The sequence below is a fragment of the Elephas maximus genome, chromosome 3 (assembly GCF_024166365.1).
Source record: "Elephas maximus indicus isolate mEleMax1 chromosome 3, mEleMax1 primary haplotype, whole genome shotgun sequence".
NCBI lineage: Eukaryota > Metazoa > Chordata > Mammalia > Proboscidea > Elephantidae > Elephas > Elephas maximus.
Genome location: NC_064821.1, coordinates 211,024,978 through 211,046,946, shown reverse-complemented (window position 1 = coordinate 211,046,946; position 21,969 = coordinate 211,024,978). Strand labels below are relative to the sequence as shown.

At 41.8% G+C, this 21,969-nt stretch overlaps 1 protein-coding gene across 8 annotated transcripts in view; it reads left to right on the top strand.

The window, feature by feature from the left end:
- Nucleotides 1-21,969, top strand: part of DNM3 (dynamin 3) — a 735,481-nt gene that overhangs the window by 520,345 nt on the left and 193,167 nt on the right. The gene's annotated exons all lie outside the window — the stretch shown is intronic.

The window sequence follows — 21,969 nt, the reverse complement described above, 5'->3', positions numbered from 1 at the left end:
TGGAATCGACTCGACGGCAACAGTTTTGGGTTTTTGATTTATCGTGTTCAGAGTTCTAGAACTAACAAATATATCCCTGCTCTCAAGTGACTATGTCTAGTAGGAGAGACAGACATGAAACAAGTAGTTAAAATACATGCTCTATATACAATTAAATCCCATAAAGCCAATAAGCGTTCACAATCAAATGGCAATTAAATACATAATGAATGTGTGCGTGTGTGTGAATCAGTAGCACTTAGTTGTAATGAATAGCACACTTAGAAATGTGCCTGGCTAAGGCATCTTTATGTGAGGTCTGATTGTTAACACTTTTTGCTACTCTAAGTGCAATAATATTATCTATAATAATCAGGTTGAGTCTTCCCTGTCCATAGATCTGACTATAGCAATAGCTTTTGGAATTGTAAAACTCAAGTGATTAATAAAAAGACTTGGGGAGAATGGCTGAGTTCACAGTATGAAATAAGAACTGCCTTTTTATTACCTACATATCCATGTATAGTATAATAAAATAAGTTTTAATAAAAGTATGTGTATATGTATATGTAATCCCAGAAGCTGGACTATATCGAGAAGAACGTGGCATCAGGATTGGTGGAAGACGGATTAACAACTTGCGATCTGCAGATGACACGACCTTGCTTGCTGAAAGCAAAAAGGACTTTTGAAGTACTTACTGATCAAAAACTACAGCTTTCAGTATGGATTACACCTCAATATAAAGAAAACAGAAATCCTCATAAGTGGACCAATAAGCAACGTCATGATAAACAAAGAAAAAACTGACATTATCAAGGATTCATTTTACTTGGGTCCACAATCAACACCCATAGAAGCAGCAGTCAAGAAATCAAACAACGTATTGCATTGGGCAGATCTGCTGCAAAAACCTCTTAAAAGGGTTGAAAAGCAAAGATGTCATTTTGAGGACTACGTTGTCCCTGACCCAAGCCCTGGTGTTTTCATTTACCTCATATGCATGCAAAAGTTGGACAAGAAATAAAGAAAACCCAAAGAAGAATTGATGCCTTTGAATTATGGTCTTGGCAAAGAATATCGAATATACCATGGACTGCCAGAAGAATGAACAAGTCTGTCTTGGAGGAAGTACAGCCCGAGTGCTCCTTGGAGGCAAGGATGGTGAGACTTCTTCTCACATACTTTGGATATATTATCAGGAGGGACCAGTCCTTGGAGAAGGACATCACGCTTGTTAAAGTAGAGAGTCTTTGAGAAAGAGGAAGACCCTCAGTGAGATGGATTGACCCAGTGGCTGCAACAATGGACTCAAGCATAACAGTGATTATGAGTATGGCACAGGACCGGTCAGTGTTTCGTTCTGTTGTATGTAGGGTCGCTGTGAATCAGAACTGATTCGACGGCACCTAAACAACGGCATGTATATACACACACACATGTGTGCACACACTCACATACACATGCCTGCAGTGAGATTCTTATGTAAACTACTTGTTTCTTCTTACCATGAAACTGAGGAAAACCCTGGACACTTCTTTCATTGTCCAAGTTGTGCTGATTCTTCTTGGTGTGTGCCACTTTGTTATTGTGCTGCTGGTCTTTGCCAGGATATTGTCTTCTTTTATATGTAAGAAAATGTTTAGAAAACTCATCCGTTGCCTTTGTATTTGTTCAGAGCTCCCTCTCTGCTGTTCCTAAAGAGTTTGGTTTTGTTTTCTAATCCCCTCACCAGGAGAGGCAAAACTGACTTCCTCCTTAGCCTGTAACCCTGGTGGTGGCTCTGCTGTGTTGTGTGGTTCTTGGTTGGCCTCTGTTCTGACAACTCCCTGTATGCTGGGCTCTGTCCCACATGAGAATGAATGAGACTATTTTATTTTGTGGGGACAAAGCTCATGATTAGGATACAAGCTAAAAATTGGGTTTTCCCCATCAAGCAGACTCATGGATGTGACAACAAACCTATGAAATTCCTTAAAATTATAGCCCTCTGTGCCTCACCAGGAAACCCTGGTGGCATAGTGGTTAAGTGCTACTGCTGCTAACCAAAGGGTCAGCAGTTCAAATCCGCCAGGTGCTCCTTGGAAACTCTATGGGGCAGTTCTACTCTGTCCTATAGGGTCGCTATGAGTCGGAATTCACTCAAAAGCACAGGGTGCCTCACCAGAGCAGTATCAAATGGTATTGCTGGTTAACACAGTTGATTTTTGAGACCCCACCCCCTCCCAGTGTAGATGAATTCACAACACTTTGCATATTGTTTCAGGGAATTGGTTGCTTTGCCCAGAATCCCTAGTGCTCTATTGACTCTCTAGGAAAAAAAAAAAAAAAAAACTTTGAACCTTTGTTTAACCACTTTGTGCCCACTATTGTATAGGATACACTCCTTTTAAAAAATGGGAAAAATAAACATACTAACAGTATTTTAACAAAGTCAAAATGTTCTCTTAAGTCAGTGTTTTCTTACATGCAGTTTCTTTTTTTATTACAACTTGGGCATTAGATGTCCCTTGGGAATATCTCTTCTTAACACGTCTGTAGTCACTCTCTCTACTTTCTCCCCTCTCACTCTCTCTTTACCATCTAGAAGCAGGCTTCTGTCTCCACTGCTCCACCAAAACAGTGTGTCTTATGCTTATCAGTTTCCTTTATCTTGACAAATGTAATGGTTAATTTTCTATCCATATCTTACTGTTTCTTAGAAAGAGTAAATATAATTGACCCCTCTCTCCATCTTAAAGCACATTCTTGTCTTGTCATCCAGAGCACTGTGTTGTCCTGGTTTTTCCTCACTAGCTCTGCTTCCTTAGCCTCCTTTGGCTTGCTCTTCCTCCTCTCTTCTGCCTCTCAGTGTTGGTGTGTTTAAGGCTGGCCTGAGCCCATCAGTTTCTCTGCCTCACACCCCCTCCATCTGAACTTATCTAGTCCTGTGGTTATAAGTACCATATACGGTCGCTATGAGTCGGAATCAACTCGACGGCACTGGGTTTGGTTTGGGTTTGGTATATGCTATATGTATGTGAGTACCACCCACCACACCACAATTGTGTCTCCAACTCTGAACTCCAGACTTGGATATCCAACTCCCCTCTTCACATATATACTTGAATGTCTGAAGGGCATCTCACATTTGACTTTCCTAACAAAACAGCCTGCTCCTTGCAGACCCATTGCCATCGAGTTGGTTCTGACTCATAGCGACCCTGTAGACCACTCTTTTTTTCACCCATCCATCTGGTTTATTTTTAGTATCTGTTGACTCTACTCCAGGGGTCAGCAAATTTTTTCTGTAAATAGATAGTAAATAAATAGATAGTAAATATTTAGGCTTTGCAGGCCACATACAGTTTCTGTCATATATTCTTCTCTTTTCATAGCCCTTTTAAAAATGTAAATAAAAAACATTCTTAGCTATTGGGAACGTACAGACAGGCTGAGGCTGGATTTAGCTTGCAGAGCCATAGTTTACCAAACATTACTACCCTGCAAAACCCATCCCAAACCCAGCCGCTTCTCTCTGCAGTGTCCACCCTAGTTGAGATGACCATTCTCTCTTTCCTGCTTCTGTGTTACTCTCCTATTTGGTTTCCTGCTTCTGCTCTTGGGCACTTCTAACCCACGCTCCGCAAAGAAGTCTGAAGGGTCTTTTAAAGCAGGTATGTCACTTCACATGTCAAGGAAGACTTCCTAGATGAGCCACAAGGACAGTGGTGTAGTGCAACATTGGCGTGACTTTCTAAGAACCGAGATTTACCCTTGAGGAGAAGAGAGCGGGCGGTACTTCTAGAAAGGCAGTGTATTTCTGTTCACTTTAGTTTTATTTCAAATGCGTGGTACTCCTTAACACAGGTGGTTAAAAACAAGAAGGGAATCTGCAGTTTGTCATTTTATATAGTTATTAATGTTCCGATAGTGAAATGCAGTTCTTCTGAGTAATAAAACAAAAATGGATTAAGTTCGGTTTTTAAATAATTCAGTAATTATTTCAGCTTAGAGCAAGTGAGGAAAGGAAAAGTAGGAGGAAGAGGAAGGTGGGGGGAAGACCAGGGAAGAAGAGAGGAGGAGGAGAGTATACATCCTGCCCAATAAAGTGGGGTCACATTCAGTGTTTGTGTTTGTTGTTAACTCCCTCTGGGTTGTTCTGAGTGTTCGTTGGGCTGGTGCTGCCTGTGCGAAACTTCTCTGTCTGTGCTTACTGAGGTTTAGGGGTGAAAATCCTTGTTACCGCTGCTTCCTTGCTGTTAGCAGGAGAAGAAGGACCCTTTCCACCAGCTCCCTGGTGATGTCTGAATGTGATGCCGCTTGTCTTACTGCTGACACCACGTTTTTCTTCAGAATTCTCTCTTCTTTTTCCTTTGTGTCCTATTCTCACTCTCTTGTCTCTTATTGAGGGATCAACCATATTGTGTCTTTCCCCTAAAACCAAGAACCAAACCCACTGCCTTCCAGCCTATTCCAGCTAATAGCCACCCTATAGGCAGAGTAGAACTGACCCATGGAGTTCCCCAGGCTGTAATCTTGACTGAAGCAGGCTGCCACATCTTTCTCCCGAGGCTGGTTAGCAGCCCAGTGCTTGACCACTGCACCACCAGGGCCCCTTTTGTCTTTCCCCAGAGGTCTGTCACTCTTCCATGGGTCTGTCACTCTTCTGTGGGTCTGTCTGATTGAGTCAAACGATTCAGCCATTTTACTAACCCAGGTTTTAAAAGGAAGCAGATCATTTTCAGCAAAAATTAAACATAGATTAAATTACATGTGCCAGTATGAATTAGACACGTATTGTTGAGATATTTTCAAGAGCTCCTCTTTTAAATAATACCTTCCCCCCTCCCTGCCCAGAAGAGATGAAAATGCTTTCTCGTCTATTGCTTCTTTGTTCCCATAAAGTCAGGTTTGTTTGTTTTCATTTTTCAGTGTAAAGGGCTGAGCCTGGGTGTTATCCTTGCTTTACACATGGTGAAACTGAAGCCCAGAGCAGGGAAGTAATCCCCCAAGGACACCTGGTGTATGCCCCAAGCATGACTGGGCCTCCTGGGCTCTGAGGGCCAGACCTGAGCTTTACTCCTGGCTCGCAGAGGACAGTTAAAGATCGAAGCAACTTCTAAGATCGCTCCAAATTCTTTATACGTCGAGGTCATTTACTTGTACCTAGTTTTGTTCCGCTGTACATGGGGTCACCATGAGTTGAGGGTAAACTCAGTGGCCACTAACAATAACAACAACATTTTGAATATGTCAACTCTTTTAAAAGGATTTCAGATATACTTTCCCTAAACCAATGTTTCTCAAATTTGAGTAATGCGCAAACACCCTTGAAAGAAAGACGCCCCCTGAATTCTGAGTATAGACAAATTTTTTTATTCATAATGTTGCTTAAATATATACAAACAGAAAACTTTTTTTATACTTAAATATCTACTTTATGCTTATTGTTCTACATAGAAAATAGCAAACCAAAACTGCACGTCAAATGCAAACAGAACCATATCACTGAGAAACTCTCTTGATCGGCATTAGTGGGAGAGATGATGTTCTTTTATGATAAATCATTAGCTAGTCAACAGGAATGTGTTCTGGCTACCAGGCAGAGGTGCCTTGGAGATCAGCACACCTGGGCTACCCTGTGCTGTATGGCCCACAGTTCTCCTGTCACTTTTATCCTCTCACCTACCCAGGGCACTGCGATGTCATTGGAGGAAAGTACCTAATCAAAGTATTCCATCAGTCTCTCCTGTGTTCTCGTTAGTGTACTACAAATGAGGTACTTCCACCACACAACATGGGCAGTGTAAATGAGCAGCAGTGTTCACTTAGAAAGTGGTCCCCTAGACAATTCAGAAAATCCCTAATGCTAATTTTATTAAATACCAACACAGTTTTTTTTTTTTTCAATTCTCGTAAGAACTCACCAACTCTGGGGCTTGGAGGACTTCAGTTGAAGAAACACTGCCCTAAACTTACCACCCTAAGAGCTGGAGAAAAAAAACCACTGCAGTCAAGTTGATTCCAACTCATAGCGACCCTGCAGGACAGAGTAGTACTGCCCCATAGAGTTTCCAAGGAGCGCCTGGTGGATTTGAACTGCCAACCTCTTGGTTAGCAGCCGTAGCACTTAATCACTATACCACCAGGGTTTCCAAGAACTGGAGAAGGAGTTAGCATTTTTAAGGCCAGCCGTGGACTAGGCAGCTACCTCTTGGGATAATTTAAAGATACCCCAGGAGTCCCGGGGTGGTACAAACAGTTAACACACTTGGCTGCTATCCTAAAGGTTGGAGGTTCAAGTCCACCCAAAGACACCTCAGAAGAAAGACCTGGCTATCTACTTCTGAAAGGTCACAGCCTTGAAAGCCGTACGGAGCCCAGTCCCACTCTGACACACATGTGGTTGCTACGAGTTGATATTGAATAAATGGCACCAGGTGCCTACTAGTGTAGGAGCTGCAGAGATAAGCACACAGTCCCTCTTCTTGGTTCTTAACACCCAGCTGGTAATACAGGACAGATGGAGCGACGGGAAACCTTCTGGGGTATAGCCCAGGGAGAAACTTCGAAAGGAGGTGGCAGCACCAGCAGCGGACCCAGGGCATCTTGGTTAGGAGCCAGCAGAGAAGAGAAAAGCTGCTTGAATGGAAGCTGTAGTTTGGTCTAGCCAGTCTTGAGACTCTTGGTCATTCTTTTTTTTTTTAAAGATCTGAAATAAGAGGTAAATGATTCTTTAATTATGGATTTTTTATCTTTATAGTTATTTCAGAACTTGAATTTCCCCCAAGTACTTCCTTAATATGTTCTGGGCAACCCATTGTGGGAGTGAGAGGAGAACCAAACACGCCCCTCAGCTTGCAGCTGCGTTTCCTCTCTCTGGCTGTGGACACGATCCCACAATCCTGATTTTCTTATAAACCCTCCCGGAATAAAAAAGCATAGTTTAAAGTTGCTAATAACAGTCCGCTGCTTTTCACCCTCCTGGCCTGATATTGTTCAAGTTCAATGTGTGTTTATCCACTGGGCATGTAATTAATTTCCTATTTTCCCTTCATTTTTCTGTAATTCTGTAGTTTAGAAGTATAAAAAGCTTACAGTTAGTTGTAAATCTGTTGAAGAGAGAACACCTACTGTTTTTATGGGTGGGAAGATGATGGCTAAAAGGATTTTTTCCATGAAAAAGAAAATAGGCATTTATTGGAAGTACCTGGCTCCATGATCTCATTTAATCCTTGTACCCCTACGAGGTATGAATTATCACCTCCATACAGAAATGAGAAATCAAGCCACTCTCTGGGGTTCACATTGCTAGTGTCCAAGCCCATGGGTGAATCCCCAGGTCTTCACCCCAAACTGTCTGTCCTTCGCCTTACTGCAGGGACCCTCCTGGGAGTCTTCTCTAAACAGTCTTTTTCTCTGAGGGGGGTGAGGCCCACCTGAGTGTGCTGTGACAGCAGAGAACAGTCCTGGCTACGGCAGCTTTAATTCTTCCCCAATTATGAATAGTCAGTTTACCTTCTCACTTCGCCCCTTTCCCTTTTCCCTCTCCCTCCCACCTTTCTCTTGCCCCATCCAAGCTTTCAGTTTTCTTCACCCTTCCCCCAGAAAGCAGTGGGCAGGCTAGGAGTCAGGATTAGAATTGATGGAGGAGAACTCCTTTAGTTCTTTTTCCCTTGTCCAAAGCCCTCTTTCTGCGCAGAAACGAGTCCGAGCCAATGGCTGTGCACAGACCACCAGCTGTACATGGAGCGATCCAGCCAAATGTCATCCTGAGCCCAGGGCTGAGTCTCAGAAGGCTTAGGGAAGGGGCTCCTCTCCCTTATAGGTCTCGGAGTCTGCTCTCCGAGAACCCAGAGAGAAGCTCTCGTTTAAGGATGGAGGGCGGGGCCACTCAGCTGTGCTTTTCAAAGGGACTCTTTCCCTCCTAGAAGGAGCCTCGTTGAATTATGTTAGCATCAGCAGAGGGAGGAAACTCAGCTTCATGCAGAGACTAATTTGGTTGAATACTCAGGCCCTGTGGTTCTTTTCTTAGTGCCGGCTCCTTTTGAGTCTTTCTTTGCTGGAATGATAGGGGAGGAAGGGGCAAATTCAGCTTTGATTTTTGTCTGCAACTTGGTGACAAACGAAGGGGGAAATTTTAAATCATTCATCTGCTGAGTTCTGGGAATTTTCAGAGGATTGTATTTATGCCATTCTGACCCCCATTTGCTCGAATAAGTAAAAATAGTGCTGTATTAGTAAACAAGATCCTTTCATTAGGTTGAACTTTTACAAATGTGTGGTATCTTCAGTCAAAATAACACTTTTATTTAGTAAAAGTAGAGCCAGCAGGCTATACATGTAGAATTTTGTATGATTAATATGCACTTAAAAGCTGTTTGAAGAAGAAACATCATTCCAGAGTTTGCGGTGTCTCTTAAATTTACTCTGTGGTTTAACGTTCGGCCACTGAAGAAGTCAGACTTGAGAGATACTTCTCTGTGTGCCTTTTGCTAGCAAGAGTCCTTTTTCTACTGGATACTGTTTCAAGTAATCCAATCACTATTTCAAACCTGAAAGTTTCTCTGCTTGAAGAATATAAGCTGTGTTGCCTTCTGACACAGAAAAGGATGAGGGAAGAGTGACCCTTAAGCACGTGAAATATGTTAATTTAAAGTGCTTGCAGCAGGCTTTGCTATGCTAAGTAAATTTTTTCCTTCCTAGTAACTGGAAAAGTATAAAATACAAAGTAATCGCATGCACTTAGCTCGCTAGGAGAGAAAATGTAACCTGTGAGGCACCCTGCTGTTACAGACGCAGCTTGTGGTAGTTTGTGAATACGCGTCACCAGGAATGCTTTCTGTTTTAGCCACATCTATGGCTTTATTTTCTGTCTTGTAAAGCTGTTCAGATGCTACCCCTCTCACTCACACCTGGAATTTTTAATTGAAAATTTCTCATGTATGTTATTTATCATGTATATAATTTTTTCCTGGTTACAGACTCTTTGCTCGAGTGAATTATCTTGGAAACTGGAAAACTGCATATACATATAACACACACATTTATTATTTTTTTATGAAGTATTGCTGGTTAATGCTATTCTGCTTTACTAGCTATTTGTTTTTTAATAATATTTCATTGTGTTTTTGGTGAAGATTTACAGAGCAGTTTATACTCCCAATCAGCAATTTCTATACAAATTGTTCAGTGACATTGGTTGCATTCTTCACTGCTCGTGAACGTTCTCATTGATTTCTGTTCTGGTTGTTGGCTATTCATTTTTGCTAAGGCATTGTAATATGTGTTAACTAAATATTGCTACTGTATATTCAGAGTTCTTAACTGCCAACAACAAAATCTACTCTAGCTAGTTTAAGTAGAAAAGAGTTTGTTGAGTATAAATTGTAAAAAGAACCATTGGGAGTGCAAAATTATAGAACTAGAGTGGGTTTCCAGGGGCAGCTCTCAAAACTGAATTTCAGGCCTGAGCTTGCAAAGGAGCTGTGGCTGCCACCACTGCGGAGGCTGCGCAGTCAGGGCGTCACCATTATAGCCATGGGATCCAGAGCACGCCACCTCTGCCGCGACCCAGGCCAACACAACAGGTGCCGCACAGCCTGCTTCTCTCCCATGGGACTCAGCTCTGAAGCAAAGTCTAGCGTGAGTAGATCTGAGTGGCTGAAACGAAATCTCATCCGGAGCCCTAGCTACAGGAGCAAGGCTGGGAAGGAACAGAGAGGTTTGAATTGAACTGAAACATTAAACGGACGTTGCAGTGGGCGTTGAGATGGCCCGTCCTCAGAATCCAGTCCAGCCGGTTAGTAGCCTTGACAGGCCTACTCTACTGAGATCCTGTGCCATTCAGCTAACTGGAAACTCTACTTATATGTGGGTGGAGCCTTCGAATGACCGGCCTCTCAGTGAGGTGCTCAGGCAGTTAAGCTGGCCTTTTCACTGAGATGCAAGTATGTGACATATTTTCTCTGGAAACTTAACCATCTTATCCTCCCCCAGAAGGACACTCCAATATATCCCACCTGGTAGGAGCAGGGAAACCCATCTGGCTGCTGGCAGGTCAGGAAGTGGGCTGAGGGCCAACATTTTAGTATGTAGACTTCCACTAAATTCTCTTGTTTTTACCCCATCCCATCCCCCCTGCCTGGTATCTCTGAGACCAAAACTTCTTTGGTGTGATTTCTCTAACGACTAAACCTCCAGTCTCCTGCTGGGCAGAGTAGTAGACTGCCGTGGGTAGAGGAAATGACTTCCATCCAGCCTTGCTGCTTCCACCCCACAACTACACCTGTTTGCTTGTGGTATCGGGTGCCTCCAAGAACTCAACCCAAATGGTGGCTTTTCTTCCATCCCCTCCCTCTGCAGATAATTAGGACAATAACCCCTTCCTCTCTGCTAGGTCAGTTAAAGCTCCTGTGTCTGCTTTCTCTCTTCCAAACGTTTTTGGAAATCTCTTGTCCACTCTTTTCTCCTCTACCATTTCCTTTGTCCTTGTGGATCAATATCTTTTTATCCCTTTACTGTCATTATGAGAAGCCATGGTGGCACAATGGTTAAGCACTTGGCTGCTAACCAAAAGGTCAGTAGTTGGAACCCGCCAGTGGCTGAGTGGAAAGAAAGATCTGGCAATCTGCTCCCGTAAAAATTACAACCTAGGAAACCCAATGAGGTAGTCCTGCCCTATCCTATAGGGTCACTATGAGTCAGCATCAACTCGATGGCGCACAACTACAACCCCGTCATTACAGTAAGGCATGGGGAGAAGAACTGTATGCATGGGCTCAATCTGCCATGTTCAGCCATCAGTACTTGTAATTTATTCTTTGGTACGTTTGTCATTATCATTCTTATACACACAGTTTCTCACATATGAATATTTCTTTAAATGTAAGGATTTATCAAGAATAAAATACTTAATGTTCTCACTTTCAAATTATAAAAATGAATTTTTTAGTGGGGGTGGGGAATGTTCAACATTTTGAGGATATAAAATGTATTTTAAAATACAGGGCAACATATGGTAAGTGCCAAGGGCAGGGGGCTGCTGTGAAAATGGAGGAGAGAGCCCTCCAGTGGCCTGTCTGGCCATGCGGCTTCCTGGAGGAGGCAGAAATTGAATCGAACTTTAAAGCAAGCATAGGAGCCAGAGAAAAGAGTGGGGTACTTCAGCTGGGTTAATGACAAGCATGATTGTATTTTCCTTACCCAGCTGAAATATGCCAAGTGTAGCTCCACTTAAGCTTCTGAGGACAGTGGCAGCAGCCGTTGAGCCAATGGCATGTAAACTGTGGAGTTTTCTCAGACCTACTAGCACAGCCCATCAAAAGCGCACCAGGGCAGTTTCTTCAATGCCCAAGAAAAACTCCAATGAAACATTATTTATTAGCAGCCTGCTCGACGGGCTGGTTTTTTGGTTCACATATGCTGTTTACTACTCAAAATGTCATTCTGATTAAAGCAGGGAATTAAAATCCAAATAAAAAGATGGGTAGCTGTACATTTCTATAGCTGTAACATCTTACTAGCTGTAAACAGTAGTGTTGTAGTTTTCAACAGCCTGTGGAACTAGTATTCTCATGTTCTCAATAAATAGTCTCCCTTTTTTCTTTAATACTTTGATAATTTTTAAATTCACTTTAAAATTTTTTATATTGTGCTTTAGGTGAAAGTTTACAGAGCAAATTAGTTTATACACAAATTGTTTCATGACATTGGTTGCAATCCCTGTGGTATGTTAACGCTCTCCCCTTTCCCACCCCAGGATCCCCATTTCCATCCATCCATTTTTCCTGTCTCTTCCTGCCTTCTTACCTTTACTTTTGGGCAGATGTTGCCCATTTGGTTTCGTGTACATGATTGAACTAAGAAGCACGCTCCTCGCATGTGTTATTGTTTCTTTTATAGACCTGTCTAATCCTTGATATCACCTTGACTTCCTTTCCATTTGAAAGTTTTCTACCTATACCTTTTATTCCCCTTTTTATTGTTTTGACATTATCGTTTACAAATGGACATCTCAGTTTCCACGTTTTTAGTCTTTTAGCTTTGTTTTATCCTTGAGAGTTCTTTACCCAGGTTGGTATCTGGCTGACGCTGTCCTGTGTCCTGGATTCAGGTTGTGGTCTAATGTTGTTGGTTCTCTAACTGAAGGATTCTCTTTAATATTTCTTGTAAGTTTAATTTCGTTTTTACAAATTCCCTTCATTTCTGTTTATCTGGAAATGTCCTAACTTAGCCATTGTATTTGAGAGAGAGTTTTGCAGTATATATTATTTTTGGTTGGCAGTTTTTTTTCTTTCAAGGCTTTATATATGTCATCCCATTGCCTTCTTGCCTGCATAGTTTCTGCTGAATAATCAGAGCTTATTCTTACTGCTTCCCTTTGTAAGTGACTTTTTGTTTTTCTCAAGCTGCTCCCAGTATTCTTTCTTTGTCTTTGGATTTAGCAAGTGTGATTATGATGTGTCTTGGTGACTTTCTTTTTGGGTCTATCCTATATGGGATTCAGTGAGTTTCTTGGATGATCAGCTTTTCGTCTTTCTGGCATTTGGGAAGTTTTCTGACAGAAAATGTTCAACGATCTTCTCTGCGTTTTCCATTTTCTCCCCATTCTGGAGCACTGATCATGCACAAATTTTTGCTCTGGATTGTGTCCCACATATTCTTAGATTTTCTTTTTTGTCATTCTTTTCTCTGATTTTTCTTCAAATAATGTCTATGGGTTTGTTTTCAGTCTTGCTGATTTTGTCTTCCAGTGTTTCAAATTTGCTCCTAAACCCTTTTATTGAGTTGTCCATTTCTGAAATTTTGTCTTTTATCTTTTGGATTTCTAGTTGAGTTTTTATATGATTTCTAATTGTTTATTTTCATGTTTTGTTCTTTTATTATTGCTTTTCCTGAATTCTTCCATTGCTTTGTCTGTGTTTTTCCTTGATTTTTGGCTATGTTTTTGTTGGTTTTGTCTGTGTTTTCCTTGATCTCTTCCCTAATTTCTTGGAAAACCAAAATCAAACTCACTGCTGTCTAGTTGATTCCAACTCATAGTGATGCCATAAGGTTTCCAAGGCTTTAATCTTTACAGAAGCAGACTGGCATGTATTTCTCTTGTGGAGCCTCTGGTGGTTTCAAATTGCCAACCTTTCGGTTTGTAGTCCATCACTTTAACCACAATGCATTTCACATCAGGTAGTTCCATGCCTTTTCTTCTACTGGAAGCTCATCTGATTATTTTGGTCACTTGCTGGAGCCATCTTGTCCTGCTTATTTATGTGTTTTGTTATTATCTGCTGTTTCCAAGACATTAAGGTATTACTTTATGTATTGATTGTATGTTTGTTTGTTTAGTCCTGCTTTTTTATTTTGTTTTGATACATCAGGGCTGGCAGACCAGATGTATATTGCTGTTTGCTTATCTGTGGGCACAAGACTCACTCACCTTGTGTGAGTGAGCAGGGCAGCAACAAAAAGGACGAGTCCACTTCACTGGACACTGGCTTGGTGAGGTGGCTGAGGGCACACTGAGCAGGTGCTGTCTGCCTCCTGATGTTGGTCCAGCAGTGTGGGAGTGTTCACAGTCCCTCATCAGATAGGTGGTGTCATGAATTGAATTGTGTTCCCCAAAATTATCTGTCAACTTAGCTGGGCCACGATTCTTAGTCTTGTGTGATTATCCACCATTTCATGTGATTTTCCTATATATTGTAAATTCTATCACTATGATGTAATAAGATAGATTAGTGGCAGTTATACTGATGAGGTCTACAAGATTAGGTAGTGTCTTAAACCAATCTTTTGAGATATAAAAGAAAGAAGAGAGCAGAGAGACATGGGGACCTCGTACCACCAAGAAAGCAGTGCCAGAAACAGAACGCGTCCTTTGGACCTGAGGTTCTGTGCTGAGATGCTCCCAGACCAAGGGAAGACTGCTGACAAGGACCTTCCTCCAGAAACAACAGAGAGAGAAAGCCTTCCGCTGGCGCTGATGCCCTGAACTTGGACTTGTAGCCTACTAGACAGTGAGAGAATAAATTTCTCTTTGTTAAAGCCATCTGCTTGTGGTATTTCTGTTATAGCAGCACTAGATGACTAAGACAGGTGGGATGTTGGATGGGGAGTGGTATGAACACAGGTACACATCTTTCTGGTGTTCTTTGCTTTCAGCCAAGATCTATCTGACATCAGGAGTGGTATCCCTCATTTCATGTCCTCTTCTGAATCTGGCTTGAATTTCTGGCAGTTCCCTGTTGATGTACTGCTGCAGGCACTTTTGAATGATCTTCAGAAAAATTTTACTTGTGCCTTATATTAATGATATTGTTTGATAGTTTCCCCATTCTGTTGGATCACCTTTCTTTGGTATAGGCACAAATATGAATCTCTTCCAGTTAACTGGCCAGGCAGCTGTCTTCTAAATTTCTTGGCATAGACAAGTGAGCACTTGAAACATCTCAATTTGTATTCCATCAATTCCTGAATCCTTGTTTTTGCCAATGCCTTCAGTGCAGCTTGGACTTCTTCCTTTATTACCATTGGTTCTTGATCATATGCTACCTTCTGAAATGGTTGAATAGCAACTAATTCTTTTTGGTACAGTGACTGTGTATTTCTTCTATCTTCTTTTGATGTTTCCTGCACCGTTTAATATTTTCCGTGTAGAATCCTTCAGTATTTCAACTCAAGGCTTGACATTTTTCTTCAGTTCTTTCAGCTTGAGAAATGCTGAGCATGGTCTTCCCTTTTTGGTTTTCTAACTCTAGGTCTTTCCACATTTCATTATAATTCATTACTTTGTGTTCTTGAGCTGCCCTTTGAGATCTTCTATTTAGCTCTGTCCTTATCATTTCTTCCTTTTTGCTTTAGCTACTGTGTTCAAGAGCAAGTTTCAGAATCTCTTCTGACATCCATTTAGGCCTTTTCTTTCCTTATTGTATTTTTAATAACCTCTTTCTTCATGTATGATGTCCTTGATGTCATTCCACAACTTGTCTAGTCTTCGATCATTAATGTTTAATGAGTTAAATCTATCCATGAGATGGTCTCTAAATTCAGGTGGAATGTACTCAAGATCATGCTTTGGCTCTAAAGGACTTGTTTTAGTTTTCTTCAACTTGAGCTTGCACATGAACAATTGATGGTCTGTTCCACAGTGGTCCCCTGGCCTTGTTCTGACTGATGATGCTGAGCGTTTCCATTGTCTTTTCCACAGATGTAGTCAATGTGATTCCTGTGTATTCCACCTGGTGAGGTCCATGTGTATAATCACCATTTATGTTGTTGAAAAAAGGTATTTGCAATGAAGAAGTCATTGGTCTTGCAAAATTCTATCCTGTGATCTCTGGCATTATTTCTGTCACTGAGGCCATATTTTCCAACTACTCTTCCTTTTGGTTCCAACTTGCACGTTCCATTTAGCAATAATTGCCAATGCATCTTGATTGCACGTTTGATCAATTTCACATGGCAGAAGTTGGTAAAATCTTCAATTTCCTCATCTTTGGCATTAGTGGTTGGTGCATAAATTTGAATATCATATTAACTGGCCTTCCTCATAAGCATGCAGATATTATCCTATGACTGACAGCATTGTACTTCAGGATAGATCGTGAAATGTTCTTTTTGATGATGAATGCAACACCATAAACTTATGCCTATAGATATTCACACTGAATGTAAATGGTTTAAATGGACCTGTAAAGAGACAGTGACAGAATGGGTAAGAAAACACGACCCATCAACATACTGTCTACAAAAGAAACACCTTAGACACAAAGGCATACATTTATTTAAAATAAAATGATGGAAAAAAAGTAGATCAAGCAAACAGTAACCAAAAAACAGCAGGAGTGGCAATACTAATCTCAGATAAAATAGACTTTAAGGCAAAGTTAACATAAAAGACAAGGAAGGACATTATATTGTGATTAAAGGAACAACCCACCAAGAAGACATAACCTTAATGAATATCTGTAAACCCACATACAGGGTTGCAATATCCATAAAACAAACTCTAACAGCACTGAAAATATAGACAGTTCCACAATAATAGTAGGAGACTTCAACACACCATTTTTGGTAAAGGACAGAACGTCCAGAAAGAAACTCAACAAAGACAGAAGTCTAACAGCCCAGATCAAGCAACTGGCCCTCACAGACATGTATAGAACACCCAACAGCAGCAAATATACATTCTTTCCCAGCACACATGGAACATTATCCAGGATAGACCACATTTTAGGCCACAAAACAACCCTCAATAAAAATCCAAAACATTGAAATAATACAAAGCATTCTCTTTGATCACAATGCCATAAAAGCAGAGATCAATAACAGGAAGGGCAAGGATAAAAAATCAAATACATGGAACTGAATAACACCTTGTTTAAAACCACTGGAAAATAGAAGAAATCAAAGAAGGAATAAAAAAAAATTCCTAGAATCAAATGAGAATGAAAACACATCATACCAAAACCTTGGGACACAGCAAAGGCAGTGTTCAGAGATCAGTTTACAGCAATAAATGCACGCAAAAAAGAATATAGGGCCCAAATCAAAACATTCACCCTATAACTGGAACAAATAGAAAGAGAGCAGCACCAGCCACCAGAAGATAGGAATATAACAACCACAGGGCTGGTTGGAATTAAGGGGAAGTGATGTGTGGAGCTAGGTGGGAAGGAGAAAGAAGAGAAAGAAACAAAATCAATGGTGCAGCGGGAGCTGGTGGGTGGGGGTGGAGTAGACCCGGGGTGGAGGTGGCATATGGGGCTAGGTGGGAGGAAGAAAGGCAAAAGGAGAAAATAAAGGCAAAAAACAGCGCAGCAAGAGCAGGTGGGTGGGTGGGAGGCAGACCTGGAATAGCGGTGTGCCTGTGGCTCTCTAGCTGAGCGCCATGGTGTGGCCTGTCAGGAAGGGGTGGAAGTGGCACACGGGGCTAGTTGGGAGGGAGAAAAATGGGAAGGAGAAAAAAAAGTGGCACAGCAGGAGCAGGCTGTTGGGGGCTGGGCAGACCTGGGGTGGCAGTGAGCTTGTGTCTCTCCCACATGGGGAATTTGTGGAGGCAGCATACAGGGCAGAAGGGTGAGGGGTTGCTAAACATGTATCCCTGGTTACCAGGTGCTCTGTCTCCTGTTGGGAGCTCCGTGAAGCTGCCCTCTCATACTCCGTGTCTGCATTCACTGGTGACTGTAGTCCAAGATGGCGAGTTTGTGTCCCTTTAACTGGCAGGGGACTTCCACTCTGTAGCTCTCCTTGTTCTATTTTCTCCATCATTTCTTCTCCATTTGAAGCTTGTTAGAAAGTAAGACAGAAGTACAAAGGAATGAAGTAGAAACCAAGTACACAAGTGCTGGTGAGGTCTCACATAATGATTACGGTGTAAGGAATTGGTAGAGGAAATCTGGAAATGGTGGAGGAGGGTCTCAGCTGGTCTGAGTGCAGTGCCTGGCCACGGCAGAAGCTTCTGCTGGCTCCAGAGCTCTGCAGAGTAGGGTGAGTTTTAGGTGGGCACATCACAGTGCCCAAGCAGGTAGGCAGGGCATGGCAGAGGTTGAACTGGAAGGGTTAGACTAACTACACCTGTAGTTCTGGGAGGTATGTTTCCTCAGTTAGAAGTCGCAGGAGTGAGAAGGAGCTGCTTGATGTAGGAGACCTGAAGGAATGAGCAAAGCATCAGGCTCCAGCAGACATGGGATTAGGACAGACCCTGGCACTGTGGCAACACCTGGAGAACAAGGCCAGCGGTGCACCAGACTGTGGACAGTGATCGGACAACCAGGCCTGTACTAGTAGTGCGTGCATGTTCCGGCCACGTTTCTTGGGGGTGTGTCAGAGGCAATAGCAAGGCCCCAGGGTGAGTCTTGGTGGACAGGTTTTTCTGATAGCCTCAGCCCTGCTTCATCTCGAGGAGCTCTGCATTTTAATCTATTTCCTGTATTGCGCTTTGGTGCCAGAAATTTTTTTTGAAAAATGATTCCACTGATTAAAAAAAAAAAAAAAAAGACAGTTTACAAGTGGGATGGGGAAGGAAGACAGAAATATGAGACCTATCACACATTTGAGGAAAAAAAGCAAATTAAGTCTGAGCTAGGTATGTAATCTTTTGCAGGGATTTTGAGGCACAGAGAAGTGGAGTGGCAGGTAGGCAGAGGAATTTCTAGTGGAGGAAATAATAGAGACAAAGACAGAAGATACAGCTGCATGTGTTCCATGTGGAATGTGAAAAAGCATGGACTTCCCTGGGAAGCAGGAGTCCCGTGGTTGGTGCAGGGCCTGCATTGAGGAGTGTGAATTTACTGTGACAGACAATAGAAGTCCTTGGGTGGTGCAGACAGTTAAGTGTTCGTCTATTAGTTAAAAGGTTGGCATTTTGAATTCACCCAGAGGTGCCTCAGAAGACAGGCCTGGCCACCTGCTTCCAAAAGTCACAGCCTTAAAAACCCTATGGAGTAGTTCTCCTCTGCACACGTAAGTCAGAATTGACTCGATGGCAACTAAAGCAACAACAACAATGACGGACAATACAGTGTCATCCCAGACAATGAGGTGGAAATGGGGAGCATGATGAATTTCTGTGTTTACGTAACTCTTAGTGAGTCTGAGGTGCGATTAATTACTTCTGTGCGTGGCCTTTCTAGCCATGATCTTGGTAACTCCCACCCAGGTGATTGTGTGATAGGGTAATTGTGACCTACCAAGGGGATTGGTCAGTTTTGCCTTAATAGAGAGCCAATTCCAGAATAAAGAAGAGGAGCCCACCACCACCCAGGAAGGAGAGACCCAACAGCAGAGGATGACACAGCGGGATTCCCAGACCACAGAGAGAGAAAGCTGAGTGGCAAAATCCTTCAGCCCCTTCTCCCTAGGGTGGCACAGCAGGACCACCTGGGCGGTGTGTGCATGTTGTTGGTGCCGTTGTGCCATAGGGTGTTCCACTCGTTGCCCGTGGACGTGCAGCTCCAAGAGAGGGCAAGCCACGTCTCTCAGAAGGCGAAGAGACGTTTGACACATTCGGAGTACAAGTATGGTAAAAGCAGCCGTGGAGGATGCACACGGAACGCTATAATGCAAGGGTCAGAGCAGGGACGGTCAAAACTAGGAGTCTGTGCTCTAATGAAGCACAGCATTCAAACCCACTACTGTGGAGCTGATGTCAACTCATAGCGACCCTACAGGACAGAGTAGAACTGCTCCATAGGGTTTCCAAGGAGTGGCTGGTGAAGTCCAACTGCCAACCTTTTCATTAGCAGCCGAACGCTTAACCACTGCGCCACCAGGGCTCCTGGCTGTTTTCAGGAGCATGGAACCTATTTCTACTCTGATTGTTTATCAGAAATATCCACATGATGCTTTAAAATGTCAGAGCAAGCCTGTGAAGAAGGGTAACAAATATCACATATTTGAAAAACAAATTTGGTGCCATTACTGGCTTTTTCATGTGTTTTTCTTTATTCTCTTCTCTGCCTTATCCTTTTCAAAAAATTTATGTCAGTTCTTAAGATCAAAATCTCTGCTTTTTTAAAACATTTTTTTGAAGTATATTGGATTTTCACAGTACATTCATATGGTTAGGCCATGAGGTTAGTTTAAGTCAAATCAGGTATATTGGCCTAGGTTAGTAAAACTTCACCTAACAAACTACATGATACTAAGCAGAAAGCTGTAAGTTCATTTAAAATCAATATTTGAAGCATTAAAAATAAGTTTTTCTATCACAGCTGGTTAGAGAATTTTTAACATGACAGTATAGGTAGACCCACCATATTGGAATCTTATTTGTAATACATTATCGACAATGAATCAATTGTTCTTTAAGCAATATCTGTGCATGCAACAGCATAGTAACTGATAGGTATAAACACAAAAGAACTATGACAGTGATCCCTGCCCTCAAGGAGATGCCAATCTACTTGAAAAAGCTGTTGTTGTTGTTGTTGAGTTGATTCTGACTCATAGTGACCCTGTGTGTTACAGAGAAGAACTATCCCACTGGGCTTCCCAGGCTGTAATTTCTGTGGAAGTAGATTGCCAGGTCTTTTCTTACACGGAGCCACTGGTGAGTTTGAACCGCCCAACCTTCAGTTAACGGCCAAGCGCATAACTGTTGCGCCACCAGAGCTCCTTCTTGAAGAGGCTAGCTGAACAAAAATTAGAAATAGTATACTAAATAGCCTCCAACAAAATCTGTGGACAATTTGAGAGCTGTTGAAGAAAGAGGTCTATGACATGTGGTAATCAGAGTAGACCTCATGGAGGAAGTGTCATCTGACATAAATTCCAAGGTGACAAAGCATGGCAGTTTGAATCCACCCAGAGCACCTCAGAAGAAAGGCCTGCCGATCTACTTCCATAAGATCTACTCTAACACACATGGGGTTGCCATGAGTTGAAATCAACTTGATGGCAATGGTTAGGTAGGATTCACCTTCTTCCAGAGAAGATGTTCCTAGAAAGTGAAAGCAACACAAACAAAGATAGAAATAAACATGGTGATCACCTAAACCTTGTAACGGTTTGGGGAAGCATCTTACACAGCTTTTTTTTTTAGTAGAATTTTTATTTGATTCTCAAATAGATGTGACTGTCAAGTATCTTACTCAACACTTGGTGTTGGATATGAGACATTCTCAAGTCAATTTAAAAAATGATTTATAACATATGCTGTGTAAACTTCGTCATCCAACACTACACTAGCCATTGTAGTTTATCCCTCACTAACTCTTTTGTTGCCTTTCAAGATAGACGAGCACACAGGGTGGCCATTCCGTAATTCCTACATCCCTCCACCTTGATTTCTCTCTCATAGTTCAGTTAATTCTACCCCAGACCACACTCTTTCATGCATAGATGCAGCCTCTTTTGGCCTATCCTTTTTCTCTTTCGTCTAACTCTTGCCAAGTTTCTACAGAGAAACAATATTGGCTCTCTCATGTTACCTTTCAGTTTGAACAAAGAATGTCACCGTGGACCTCCCATGCAAACAGTGCTGGTGACCCTCCTATCGGGGAAAGAAAAGGGAAGGCGCCGTGTTTACAGGTGAAGAAAAGACTGATGTGAAGTCGGTGCCATTAGCCTCCGAAGCTTTTGAAAATATTCAGAAATTCCTTTCCGAATGTCCTTTAAAAAAATATTTCTCTATAATTTTACAAGTGCTTCCTCCAAAATATCTATTCAAGATAAAATGTTTAAAATATCTAATTTTGTTTCTTGTCTGTTTATAAATATTGTAGAAAATATCCTCCACTTTTTGTTTCTCTTCGCAAATTAACCTACTTGAACAACCAACTTGGCTGAGCGTTCTGAGTCCCAAATGAACAACCTCCACAAAGGTTTTTGAATGGAAAGCATTTATAAGATGAGGACATCATATATAAAATTAAATTCAAAATGAACAAAATAAACAATACCTATAATATGAACTTGAAGGAAAGAGACACTGGGGATGGGACAGAAAGACAGTTAGAAGCTTGGGAAAATTTTTTTCACAGAAGTTCTAGCTTGAGCCGGACTCTAAATAATAAATATTGATTTGTAGGGAGGCATTGAAAGAGTATCTCAAGTTGGGAAGACTGTTGGTAAAGACACAGAGGTACGTTCAAGGGCTGTAAATAGATGTATCTGGTTGAAGGAGAGACTTCTTATGGAGGAATAGAGGAGATATCATTGACAAATCACAGTGGGGTCAATTGTGTAGGTGTTTCAAATGTCACATTAAGGACTTCCTTGGATTTTCTCCTATAAATAATGGTGAGATGTTGAAAGTTTTGAAGGATTATAATGAATTTGACAGAGTAGTTTTAGAAAATTGTCCAACCTGGAGATGTTAGCGGGCTTAGAGGCAAGGAGACCAGATAGGAGGCCATTTATGAATTATGTATCCTCTTTCCTCCTCATTTCTTTTGTTGATTTTAGTTATTTCAGATTCAAGATGTTCTTTAAGCACAGCATCATTCTTTCCCCAAATCAACAGGAATTTCTGAAATACCCATGATATCCTGTTTCACTGCTTACAGT